Source organism: Tupaia chinensis, unplaced genomic scaffold, assembly GCF_000334495.1.
Source record: "Tupaia chinensis unplaced genomic scaffold, TupChi_1.0 Scaffold000225_1, whole genome shotgun sequence".
Lineage (NCBI taxonomy): Eukaryota > Metazoa > Chordata > Mammalia > Scandentia > Tupaiidae > Tupaia > Tupaia belangeri.
In genome coordinates, this window is record NW_006159700.1 from 2,124,722 (window position 1) to 2,137,970 (window position 13,249).

Consider the following 13,249-nt stretch of genomic DNA (forward strand, 5'->3'; position numbering starts at 1 on the left):
AAGGTCCGACACTTCTCAAATAGTACAGATAGATAGTATAGACCCTTCTTTATTTGTCGTGCCTGTACTTGGTAGGTACTTTCAATTTTGAGACTTATGGCCTCCAGTTCTGGGGACTTTTCTTATATACAGTTTCTCCTCCATTTCTTTTCTTTCTGGAGCAACCTTTAGTCAGATGTTGTATGCATTGGGTTGAGTCTCTAAGTCTAAGGTCTTCTTTGCCTGGTTTGTATGTTCACCCGTTGGCATTATTCTCAGCACATCTCTTTAATCTTCGACCTTTTACTGAGGTCTTCTAAAGTATAATTTTTGTTTCCAAGAGTCTCTTCTTGTCTTCTTTTTCTTAGAGAGATTTTTGCTATAGGGTGTGTGCACTTGCCAAAGAGACAGAGAGACAGAAAGTGAGAAATGACCTCCCGGGGGATGGCCATACTGCAGTCCATTCTCCTCTTGGGATTTTTGGACACATTTGGAAAAGCATCCAGGGTAAGTTTCAAGCTTCCAGGTCCAGGACTCGAACCACAGTCAGCCACGTGGGAGTCCAGCGACGTAACCATTTTGCCATCTGCTGGTCTCTTTCTTGTTTTTTTCCTTAACTGTTCTTTCATCATTACATTCTGCTTCTATGTTAGAGATACACATCTTGTCACAATTTTTGACGCTATAAATTAGCATTTAAACAGTGTTTATCAATTCTCTACAATTTCTTCTTGCATTTTATTTTTCATGTTGAGTTTAGGTCAGTAGTGTGCTTTACCTGCCCGGTGGCCTTATTTTGTCCATTCATATATACGATGAGTATTTCTTTGTTTTTTGGTTCCACGTATTACTACCTATGACTCCCTTTTAAGAAGATAGGGATTTAGTCTGTTATTTCTTCCTCTTGTCCTCCCAGTATAGTTACATCACAATGTTTTTCTCAGATTATCATTCAATTCTTAAATTGTCAAGATTATTAACAATTTAATTGTAAATATTATTCAAGGCTGAAACATATACTGTGCTTATATTGACTTTCCTGGTACAGTTTTTCCAGGAATTAATAGTTACTGTTTTTTTTTTTTTAAAGAATTATTTATTTTTAATTTTATTTATTCATTTACTTATTTTATTTTGACCAGAGAGAGAGAAAGTGAGAAAGCAAGCCACCAGGTCCAGGACTTGAACCATGGTCAGCCATGTGGGAATGTCCAGCACCTTAACTACCTCGCCACCTGCTGGCCCCCAATAATTACTGTGTTTTTGTCCTTTCTTCCTCGCTTCCTTTCTTATTTTTTGAATTGTCAGAGGGCATGTGCACTCACTAGAGAGAGAGACAGAAAGTGGGGAGGTGGGGGGATGGGGCAGGTGGGAGAAGGCACCCTGAAGGGGGCATGGTCGTGTTGTAATCTTTCTCTGTTTCTTCATCCTTCTCCAAGATTCTAGCCACACACTTACACATGCCTCATGTGTTTTTCAAGCTGCCAGGTTGTGATTTGAACCACAGTTGGCCATGAAGGATGTGGACTCCTTAACCACTTGGCTATGGGGCCAATTCCTGTCCTGTTTTATTTGTTTGCTTAATTTTCTATGTACTGTCACATATTTATTCATGCTTCTCTGCCAGAAATATAAATCTCCTCTCACTGTGTTTTGATTCATGAAGCATTTTACAAATGTATTTTCTTGGAGACTCTACTGCAGCCTCGTGTCCTGCTGTGACAATCTGAAGTGGTTGCTCTTGAGGCTTCTTGCAGAGCTGCTGTGCTCAAATCACCTTTGCAGTGATCACGTGGATTCCATTTCAACTCTGATGTGATAGGCCCTCTCGTTCCCAGACCTGCTGTCTTTTTTCTGTTTTTTTTTTTTTTTTTTGCCCTTTTTTTTTCTATATCTCATCTTACTAACTTCTTACAACAAGAATGCATGAGAGGTAAATGTTCTGAGTTCTTTGTCTGAAGATATCTTTATTAGAACTCTCATACTTGTGGCTAAATTTGGATTCTAGGTGAAAAAATTATTCCTTGTGATTCTTAAGCTATTGCTTATTACTTTCTCCAGTTTAGTTGTGTTATTGAGAAGTCTGATACACTCTGATTCCTTCTTTTAGCATAAGATGAATTCTTTCTTGTTCGTTTTCTTCCTGGGGACACTTTTGAGATACTGTCCTCATTCTCAAAGGTCCGACACTTCTCAAATAGTACAGATAGATAGTATAGACCCTTCTTTATTTGTCGTGCCTGTACTTGGTAGGTACTTTCAATTTTGAGACTTATGGCCTCCAGTTCTGGGGACTTTTCTTATATACAGTTTCTCCTCCATTTCTTTTCTTTCTGGAGCAACCTTTAGTCAGATGTTGTATGCATTGGGTTGAGTCTCTAAGTCTAAGGTCTTCTTTGCCTGGTTTGTATGTTCACCCGTTGGCATTATTCTCAGCACATCTCTTTAATCTTCGACCTTTTACTGAGGTCTTCTAAAGTATAATTTTTGTTTCCAAGAGTCTCTTCTTGTCTTCTTTTTCTTAGAGAGATTTTTGCTATAGGGTGTGTGCACTTGCCAAAGAGACAGAGAGACAGAAAGTGAGAAATGACCTCCCGGGGGATGGCCATACTGCAGTCCATTCTCCTCTTGGGATTTTTGGACACATTTGGAAAAGCATCCAGGGTAAGTTTCAAGCTTCCAGGTCCAGGACTCGAACCACAGTCAGCCACGTGGGAGTCCAGCGACGTAACCATTTTGCCATCTGCTGGTCTCTTTCTTGTTTTTTTCCTTAACTGTTCTTTCATCATTACATTCTGCTTCTATGTTAGAGATACACATCTTGTCACAATTTTTGACGCTATAAATTAGCATTTAAACAGTGTTTATCAATTCTCTACAATTTCTTCTTGCATTTTATTTTTCATGTTGAGTTTAGGTCAGTAGTGTGCTTTACCTGCCCGGTGGCCTTATTTTGTCCATTCATATATACGATGAGGTGCTCAAAAGCTGATGCAGAGCTCTGTGTGCGTGGATGGAATTTATACAATAATGGGCTTCATTTTTAGAAGGTACAGTTAAAACAACATTTTGTCTCATCTCTGGGTCTGTTTAGCTTTTTCAGAAAAAAAAAAATCTAATTTCTGAGCAAGGAAGCAACACTTAAACTATGTCTTTTTTTTTTCTTCAGGTTTTTGCCATAGGGTGGGTGCGCTTGCCAGAGACAGAGAAAGACAGAGGGAAAGTGAGAAGTCACTTCACAGGGGTATGGCCACAGCACAATCGTTTTTTCTCCTGGGATTTTGGGCATGTACATGTGCTTGGTGTGATTTTCAAGCCACTGGGTCCGGGATTTGAACTATGGTCAGCCGTGTGGGAGTCCAATGCCGTTACTATCACACTACCTGTTGCCTTCTCGCATGTTGTTTTCTTTGTGCATGTGTACCTTTGATTTCTCTTTCTCTCTCTCTCTTTTTTTTTTTTTTTGTTAAAGTTCATTTATTTACCCCATGAAAGACAGAGAGAGTAAGAGACCACCCCCAGCAGGGCCTTGATGTTGTGATCCACCCTTAGCCTCAGCTAGCCCAGCGCATAGGCACACGTGTGCCCAGCCTACTCAGGGAAATCTCCAGACCTGAACCAGCAGGCTTCTCATGTGGGACTGCTTCCCAGGGTTGTGTTTTTCCACTGTGCCACCTTCTGACCCTTCTCTCTTCTTACAAGAACACCAGTCCTTTTGGATTAGGTCCCTAACCTAACTGCCTCATTGTAATTTAATTGCCTTTTTAAAGACTATCTCCAAATAACATTCTGACATACAGGGAGTTGAAACTTCAACATTTAAATGTTGGGGGCATGATTCAGCCTACAACAGGAGATATAGGCCTGGTCATCTTGGTCTGACTTGGGACAACTCTGAAGAGCCATTCTGGCTCCAGCGCTTTCTATGGGGTTAGCTGATGTGGCCCAGGCCTTGCATCACAGCTCACCTCACCCTCTGTCTCTCCACAGATGTTGATCCAAGAAGCACACTATAATGAACATTCTGAACTCTCAACTCCATTTCTAAGGCTGCTTCCTGGGGGACCCAACCTGTGAAAACATTGGTATGACCCATTATATTGACTTCCTAAGCCATTAATTATAATGGTTCTCTTAACGCAACATTTGGAAATCATCAGCCTAAGAGTTGGCTGTGTGATTAAGCATGTGATTTGATTGTGTGGCAGTGTAGAATGCACAGATAATTCAGTTATTTTCAACACAGGGTTCCAGTTCATCTGTTTACCTGACGATGGCTTGTTTATTCTTCTATCAGGTCTGGTTTCTCTGATGTCCAGGCCTTCCCTCCCAAGGGTTTCCTGAGAATAAATCTCCATTTCTTTCTGAGCAGGAAAGAGTAGCTGGGCTGCTGATTTCCTGTGTCTCAGCACTTAAGTAGTTGACTGTTCTATATATAAACTTTCAACCAATCTCAAACTTCACCCCTGCACCTCACCCACACTCTCCCAAAACTGGTGACTCCAAGTCCTGAGTCTCTTTCAGGTTCTGCAAGGTGAAATGTCATGCGTGTCCTCAGCATACTCTGCTGCACGTATGTTAAAGTATGGCTTCCTCTCTCATTAAGTCAATTAACCTTTCTCCATTCTCTTTCAATAGAAATGCACCGAAATATCTCATCCTCTTATAAAGAGATATGCTTTGCACCAGCCTCATGGTCTGGTGATTAAGGGAGCCAGATCCCAAATGACTGATAGCATAATCCTGGTTGCGATGGCTCAGAAACTTACTGGGCATGTGTGTGCACATTCCCAAAACGCTGACAGGATGGAAAAATGGAGGAGAAGGGATTAGGGTGTGACCATACTCTGTTGAGGGTGCTTTCTCCCTTCCCCTTTCTCTTGCTGGTGAGTGCACATGCCCTCTGGCAGAAAGAGAGAGAGACTCGTGCTCGTTCTGCCATCTTTAACTAGACACCAGCAACTAGAAACTCAGCGGCAGTCCAATCAGCACCACAGCTGTGGAACAGCCAGCAGGCATGCCTTGCTTTTCACACCTGGCATGGACCGTTTTATATAAGGAGATTTTTATGTGAGGAGCTCTGCTTTAGGTGGGGATATAAAATTAAATAATACAGATCTCTGCTGTAAAAGTCCTTGTGAGTCACTAAGAGTTTGAAGATTAAATATGAAGTGATAACATAAAAGAATAGATCAAGTTTTGTGGAAATTTAAAGGTGAGAGTAGTTGTATTCAAAACAATAAGTAAAAGTCTGGTTGATATAAAGTAGAATAAAATTGGCCCTCAAGCTTAGTGCTGACAAGCGAAATTACCAGGAATTTGGAATGATTTTGCAGTCATGGATGGAGTGCTGCTAGATGTCAGGTACGGCACTCCACCTCCAAGGTAAAAGAGGAAAAAAGATCCCACCTTCCCTTGAGGAGTTTACATCAAGTGTGATATGGAGGAAGCAAAACAACAACAAAAAATAGATTATACAAAATCAGTTATGCACTCCTTAAAAGTCCGCTATCATTCTCATATTTCCTCTTAAAGACTGGATTTGTGGGACCAGCAGATGGTGTAAGGTTATGTCGCTAGATTCCCACATGGCTGACCATGGTTCATGTCCCAGACTTCAAACTCATGCCGGGCACACGTGCATGCATCTCAAAGATCCTGAGAGGAGAATGGAGGAAAAGAGATTGTGGCCTGGCCATACCCCCTTGGGGCAATTTCTCACTTTCTGTTTGTCTCTCTCTGACAAGCACACATGCCCTACAGGAAAAAAAAAAAAAGTCTAAAAATAAAAGGACTGAATTTGTAATATTGCAAAATGGATTCTGTTCACACTGTGTGGCATATAATCTAAACACCTCAGAATGATAAAAATAGTTGCCATGAATGGGAAGAAACTCCACAATCTCTTTCTAATTCTTCATACTTTAGATACTGAGAAGTTCCAGGAATGAGTCCCTAATTCTCGAACATTAGATACACCAACATCAGGGTGATTTGGGCAAGGTCTCTCTTGTAATCTTACAAACACAAGTAGCAGAGGCTGGCCTCCCTGCTTCCCTGGGGCCAATCCCACAGAGTGAAGAGGCTTGGCAGGGCTTTGCTGAAAGGGTTGGGCCTTGTTTCTGGTATTGGCTCTGGCATGATTTACAGCCAATTAATCTTGTCAGGCAGCCTGTCAGTTCCAGCTATAGCCCAGACACTGTCATTACAAATGACCTTCCCCACAAGCCATTGTCTCATCGGTGCACCCATTCACTCCAATATGTGAGTGGAATATTTCCATTTGGATAAAAGATAGGGCATCTGTTTTCACTGAAAAAAAAAAAATTACAACACTCAAAATATACGTACGTTTTGGTTGTGTTCTCAAAAATAGAAAATCTAATTCTTATGTATGAGGGAGTTTTGCAAATATAATCTAAGAATGAAATAACTATTTATCAAATACTCATTTGTGGGTAAATCTTAATTAAGAAAAAAAACATAATGGTGATTATAAAAAAATATTTTTTGTCTCTCCCTGGACCATTATGGTGCTTGTCTGCTGAGCCGGGGGTGGGAAGGTGGGGGTGGGGTGACTATGCCTACCTGTGTGAAGGAGAGATGAGTGGGTAGGTTTGTGGGAGAAAAAACGAGCGCCTGGCTGAGTGGGTGCCAGGTCACAGCGTGTGTAGGAGGCGGCTAGGTTTGTGAGTCAGCAGGGAGTGGGAGGGCAGGTGTGTGTGGGCAACGCGTGGGCGAGAGGAGAAAACCGCACCGAGCCGCTTAGCATCTGTGAATGTCTTAAGGAAATGTTCCACAGGACTGTATAAAAGGGTAGGAACAAACAATTAATTAGCAATTCTTGTCACAAGAGGGAAGGCAAAGCTTTGCTGATAATGCCATTTTACAGTCATTTTTGATTTTTTAAATTACTTTTTTTCAGAATTATGTATATGTTTTTAGCTTGATATTTGGTGCTGATGTCATTGACAAAGACTGTTTCAGCTTATAGGTGGTTTGAAGAAGGATCACAAGGTTGCCTCTATTAACAAGAGTGGTTCAAGGCAGAGGAGGAGAATAAATTGAAGACAGCAAGTTGAGGCGAGTTTAAATTCCCCCCCAAGATAAACATTAAAATCCTAGGAAGAAAGGGGGACTTTTCTTTCCCTTTTAGCCAAAGGCATTTATTTCGTTTCTTTTATAACTGTAAATGGGACTTTTAAAAAACCTGCATCGCAATTTGGATTTACAACATAAACTCATATAATGCTAGAGCAAAAAGGAAGCAGAGATCATCTTGATAAACTCCCACATTTTGCAGAATGAATTAACGGAGGCTCAGAGAGCTTAAAAGAGCTTGGGCAAGGAGTGGGATGAGGTTTGATTGGTCATCAATCAATCAATGAACATAGATGGGATACGAGGGCACCAGCGCCCACCCACAGTAGCATCCTGGGACAAATGTGATATGGGAAACTTGGAGGCAAAAGCTGGGAAGTGTTTATGAGCCGGCAGAGAAGCAAGGCACTGTGGGATACCACTGCACGATGCGGAATAAAGAACCTTGGTTCTGGTGCCACCATACATATCTGTGGACAGCTGGGATGGTGGTGACTGGGAATACCTCGTCCTCTGTAACAATGTGAGCTTCCGGTCTGGGAAGTGGCCTTATCAGAACAGAGCTTAGCTAAGGAGCTCATATCCGGTTCTGCTGATCCCAGTCTGTTTCCCTTTGAACTAAATCAAATCTGCTGTGCTTCCTTTGCACTAAACTACCCAAAAAGAGTATTTGGATTTTCTCTTTTCTTTTTTTTCTTTTAAACTTTTGTATCAATTTTAAAAAGCGATGTAGGATGTACACAAAACTCTATTAACAGTAGATAATATTGAGAATTTGTTTAAAGGCACGTAAGTCAAAATTTTATTAACTTCTGAGTTCTTGAGTAAAGTATTGGGTCATCAGAAAAGTCATGACATATTTTTGCACAGGAAAACATGGAAAAATATGTCATGACTTTTCTGATGAGTCTTTTTTTTTTTTTTTTAAGGTTTTTGTACTTGCTCCAAGACAGTGAGAAGGAAAGTGAGAAATCATCCTCCAGGGGAAATGCTCACACCGCACTCTCTTCTCCTTCATTCTCCTCTTAGGATCTGGGGCATGAGCACACACATGCCCAGTGTGATTTTTCAAGCTACCAGGTCCTAGACTCAAACTATGTTCAGCCATGTGGGAGTCTATGGGCATAACCACCATGCTGCTTGCTGCAGCATGGTAATTTAAGGTAATGTTTTATGAATCACTTTAATACCCTGTGGTAAGTAAAAGTTATAAATATATGTACTTCATATTGCAAGTGTATTTGAAATCGAAGATTTTTTTGTCTTATTTTTTTTTTTGCCTAACTCCTTCAATTGCCCTAAAAATCACCTTCAATTATCCCTAAAAAACTAGCTTTTAATACAAATGTTTTCAGTGTTTTGAGAACATCCAATCTAGGGCAAGATTAAATAGATACTACAGTAATATATTGCAAAATGTAAACTAAGATCCTCTTATTAAAAAATACATAAAGGGTAAGTAGCCTCTGAGACTCTTCCAGGATCCACCCAAATAGCAAATCTATCTGTCTACCATACAACTCAGTAACTGCACTCATTATTTTGAGGGTAGTTGTAGTATTAATTCAATACTGGTATCTTGGCATTTATTTTACTATATATATATATGTATATATATATATATATAAATTTTTAAATAAACACATACAAGAGATCTTCAAAAATTCATGGAAATGGATATTAAGAAAAAAACTATGTGTGGATTTCAAATTTTTTTGCACAAAAACAAGCTCATACTTTAATTTTTCTATGAGCTATTCAAAGTTCCCTCATATGGTGTTACAGGCTGCATTGTGTCTTCCCTCAATTTATCTGTTGAAATCCTCACCTCTAGTACCTCTGAATATGACTATATAGAAGATGGGTCTTCATAGAGGTAATGAAGTAAAATGAGGTTATCAGAGTGGGAACTAATCCAAACTGACTGGTCTTCTTATAAGAAGAGGACATTAGGATACAAACTTGCATAAGAATGAGGGAAAGGATGACCATCTGCAAGCCAAAGAGTGACACCCTAATCCTGCCAAAACCTTGCTCTTGGACTTCTAGCCTCCAGAACTGTGAGAAAAGAAATTTCTGTAGTGTGAGCTGCCCGTCCACGGTCCCTGCGGCAGCAGCCCCAGCAGACTAATACACATGATCTTCATTATTTGCCAATTTTGTCTTCACGTATTTTCTCTGTAGGAGAAGATTACAGTCCAAGGTCACTGTCCCACTTCTTGAGTCTTCTCCAGTAGGATGATTGAACAAAAAAGATTCTGCTTGAAATAAATTGTCAAGGCTAGAGAATGAACAGCCCTGAGGGGAGGGGAGAGGATCTAGCCCCAGGTGAAGGAACAGGCAAGCTCCCAGGGAAAAGAGGGTCAAGAGGCTGGGAACTGCCTTTCCCTTGCTGCCCGGTCATCTCCTCCAGGAAGCAACATCCTGTTCCATTTGAAACATGAATGTAGTATGTCAATTTTCTGGGCACCTCTCATAACATAAATTATTTTGTTTTCTGATTAAAAAAATACTAATGATAGTTTACCAACATTTAAAAATAGGCTGGGGTATAAAAACTGATATGTGTGTTATTAATTCTACCCAGAATTCAGCCCATTAAGCTTATATTAATAGTTTGCAGGGTTAAGTCAAAATAGCTAAACTTCCTACACATTCACATAACTGATCTTCCTAGAGAACCATATTCACAGTAAATCTATGGCACTATTAAACAACAGGCAAATTCGACATTTTTTTTTTTGGTCAGAGGTTAATAGATATAAACTCTTTGCCAAGAGTAGGCTGCAAAAAGTATTTGTTGAATTAAAGAAGTCAACCAAAAGCAAGGGGCACATTTGCCAAATTCTAGATTTAGTGCAGATAATTGAGTTTATTTTCAACCAGGGTCTTACTAGGTTGCCAAGGCTGGCCTTTAACTGTTGATCTTCCTGCTTCAGCCTCCTGAGTAGTGGGGATTACAGACACGCACCAAGATGCCGTGCTTGTTCAATTTGTTTTTAAAAGGAGGCAATCCATAACGATGAGGGGAAACATCTTATTTTCTTTATGTATTCTGTGGGGGGTTCCTTTAACAGTTCATAGAAAATGTCCATTATAAAAAACTATGCATGGACTTTAAAATATTTTGTACCAATATAAACTCATAATAATTAAATTTTTCAGTGACCTTTTTGACATTCTCTCATATATTACTGTTAGAGTATATTTTTTGAAAAGATAATATGACTAATGTGCAAATAGAAATGAACATTAATAAAGATTTTTTTTTTAGAGGTTTTTGCTACAGGGCACATGCACTCACCGGAGAGACAGACAGAAAGCGAGAAATCACCCCCCTGGGGGGGATGGCCACACTGCAATCCCTTCTCCTCCATTCTCCTCCCGGGATCTTGGGCATGCACGCACACGTGCCTGGCCATGAGTTTAAGCCACCGAGTCCAGGACTTGAACCACGGTCGACTACATGGGAGTTCAGCGACATAGCCATTACGCTAACTGCCGGTTCCAATAAAGATTTTATTCAACACATTGAGAATGACAGAAGAGGAAGATGTTAAAACCAATTGAAAGAACATTTGAGGAGCTAGGTTCTCAAGCTAGGCAGCTTCATAAAGGAAAGGTAAGATGTGATCCAGTGGAGGCCAGTAGCCTGCAGATCACATATACATTATTTACATCTACCTGCTGCTCCCACCCTCTGAAGCATTCCAGGAACTGTTTGACTCCCTTCTGCAAACTCCCCCCTTAAATTAGTACTCTTCCCGGTCTGCCATGAGAGCTGAGATCTGGTGATTTCAGAGATAAGAGCAATGAAGATGCTCTACTGAGAATCTACCCTGGCAAAAAAAGGCAGGCCAGAAGAAGACTGAGTCTGCCATGAGATCTGAGATCTAGTGATTTCAGAGATAAGAGCAATGAAGATGTTCTGCTGAGAATCTACCCTGGTAGAGCCCCGGTCTCCTCCTCTCTGTCTCTCTGTCTCTTTCTGCCTATTTCTGTCTTTTCATTTTTTTTTTCATTTTTAAAAATTTTTTTAAGGTAAAGTTTTTCCTAGGCTCTGAAATCCTCCTGTATCTTGGTAATAATCCCCTTCCCACTTCCCCTCCCATCTAGGCAAAAAAAAAAAGGCGGGGCAGAAGAAGACTGAGTTCGCCACTAAAGCTGAGATCTGGTGATTTAGCCCAGCACGCAAGCGCGCCTCATAGTTTTCATTTTTTGCTTTTTATAATTAACAAGCAAATATATTTTTGTTTGCTTTATCCATTTTTTGCTTTTTTCTTTCTCTTTTTTTCTGTTTTCTTTCTTTCATTTTTTTTTTCTTTTTGAGAGGTTTTTGCTATAGGGCACGTGCACTTCCCAGAAAGACAGAGAGAGACAGAGAGACAGAAAGTGAGAAATCACCCCCCAGGGGGGATGGCCACACTGCAATCCCTTCTCCTCCATTCTCCTTTCAGGATCTTGGGTACACACGCACACGCGCCCGGCGTGAGTTTAAACCACCTGGTCCGGGACTCGAACTGCAGTCAGCTACATGGGAGTTTAGCAACATAGCCATTACGCTAACTGCTGGTCCCTTCTTTGTTTTCTTATCCTTTTTCTTTAACTTCATCACTTTGCTGCTCAGCTTCCACCTACTGAGTGTCTAGACAAGTCTAAATGAAAAGTTGCCAAATCTGAATACTATTTGGGTCCTCATATTCCTCAACTCCCACTGAATCTGTGTCACAAAGGGAGTAAAACGCAACACCAAAGACTTTGCAGACCATATACTCCTGTGCCTCTGATTGCTCAGATTGGTCTTCTAGAATTAGGAAGAAACGGATAACCCATCAGATGACTAGAAATCACCATAGGGTCACAAGAAACATGCAAAACCAAGAAAATACCTCACCCCTAGGGAAAAGAATAACTCCTCTTCATCCACAGATAGTACAAATTATGAAAATGTCTGGTAAAGAATTTGGAGTATTCAGAATGACAAAACGAACAGAGATGGAAGAGAAGAGGGACAATGGTCTCTAGAAGAAAAAAAAAAGCAATGAGTCCCAGGAGGTGAGGACTTTCTTGCAAGAGCTGAAAGAGGAAATACACACCATAAAAGAGTCAAATGGAACTGTTGGAGATGAAGGCTACAATACAGGAAGTCAAAACCTTTGGAAGTATTAAAAGCAGACTAGATCATACAGAAAATTGAATCTCAGATGTAGAAGACAAGATTGCCGGACCAGGAAAACCTACCACAAAGAAAATAACCCAGAAAAATGAGAATAATATACAAGAAATACTAGATACCATTAAACATCCAAACATCTGGATAATTGGTATTCCAGAAGGTGAAGAGACTAATAAGGGCATTGACAATCTAGTCCATGAAATCCTGGAAGAAAACTTCCCAAAGCTAGAGAGGCATTCAAAGATCCAGACCCAAGAAATACAAAGGACCCCAAATAAAATCAACCCAAGAAGATCTTCTCCAAGACACGTTATAGCCAGATTGACCAAAATCACCGACAAAGACAAGATACTAAAATACTAAAGAGAGAAATGTCAAGTTACCTACAAAGGATAACCCATCAGGCTAACAGCAGATCTCTCATTGGAAACAATGCGAGCAAGGAAAGAATGAGAAAATATATTCAAAGTGTTGAGGGAAAAACAATTTCAACCAAGAATACTATATCCGGCAAGATTATTCTTCATATAGGGAGAGAAAACAAGAACATTCTCAGATAAACAAAACCTGAAAGAATTTACCAACATCAGACCAGCTCTCCCAAGAAATTCTAAAAGGAGTGCTGTCCCAGGAAAACTAAAGTCAGACACACAGAAATCAGAGTTCTAAAACAGCTGAGAAAATGGCCAGCTTAATGGTAGGGACAAGTGCAGAGTTGAATGTTATCTTCCAAATTTAAATGGGGAGATCGGATCACAGCCGAAGATAAAGTACATGAGCTTGAACTGGTGAAATAGAATTTTATGACTTGACTAAAACATTACTGACCTTCTCTGCTTTATTTTCCAGTGTTAAGGAGTTTCGTCTTTTCTTAAGTTGTGGACAGGTCTATGTACCTACTATTCAAACAGAATCCTAACCTGTTCCCTGACTTTCTCCCTAGACTTCACCCTCTTGATCCCAAGATGTAGTAGGGTCAGAGTACTACTCAAT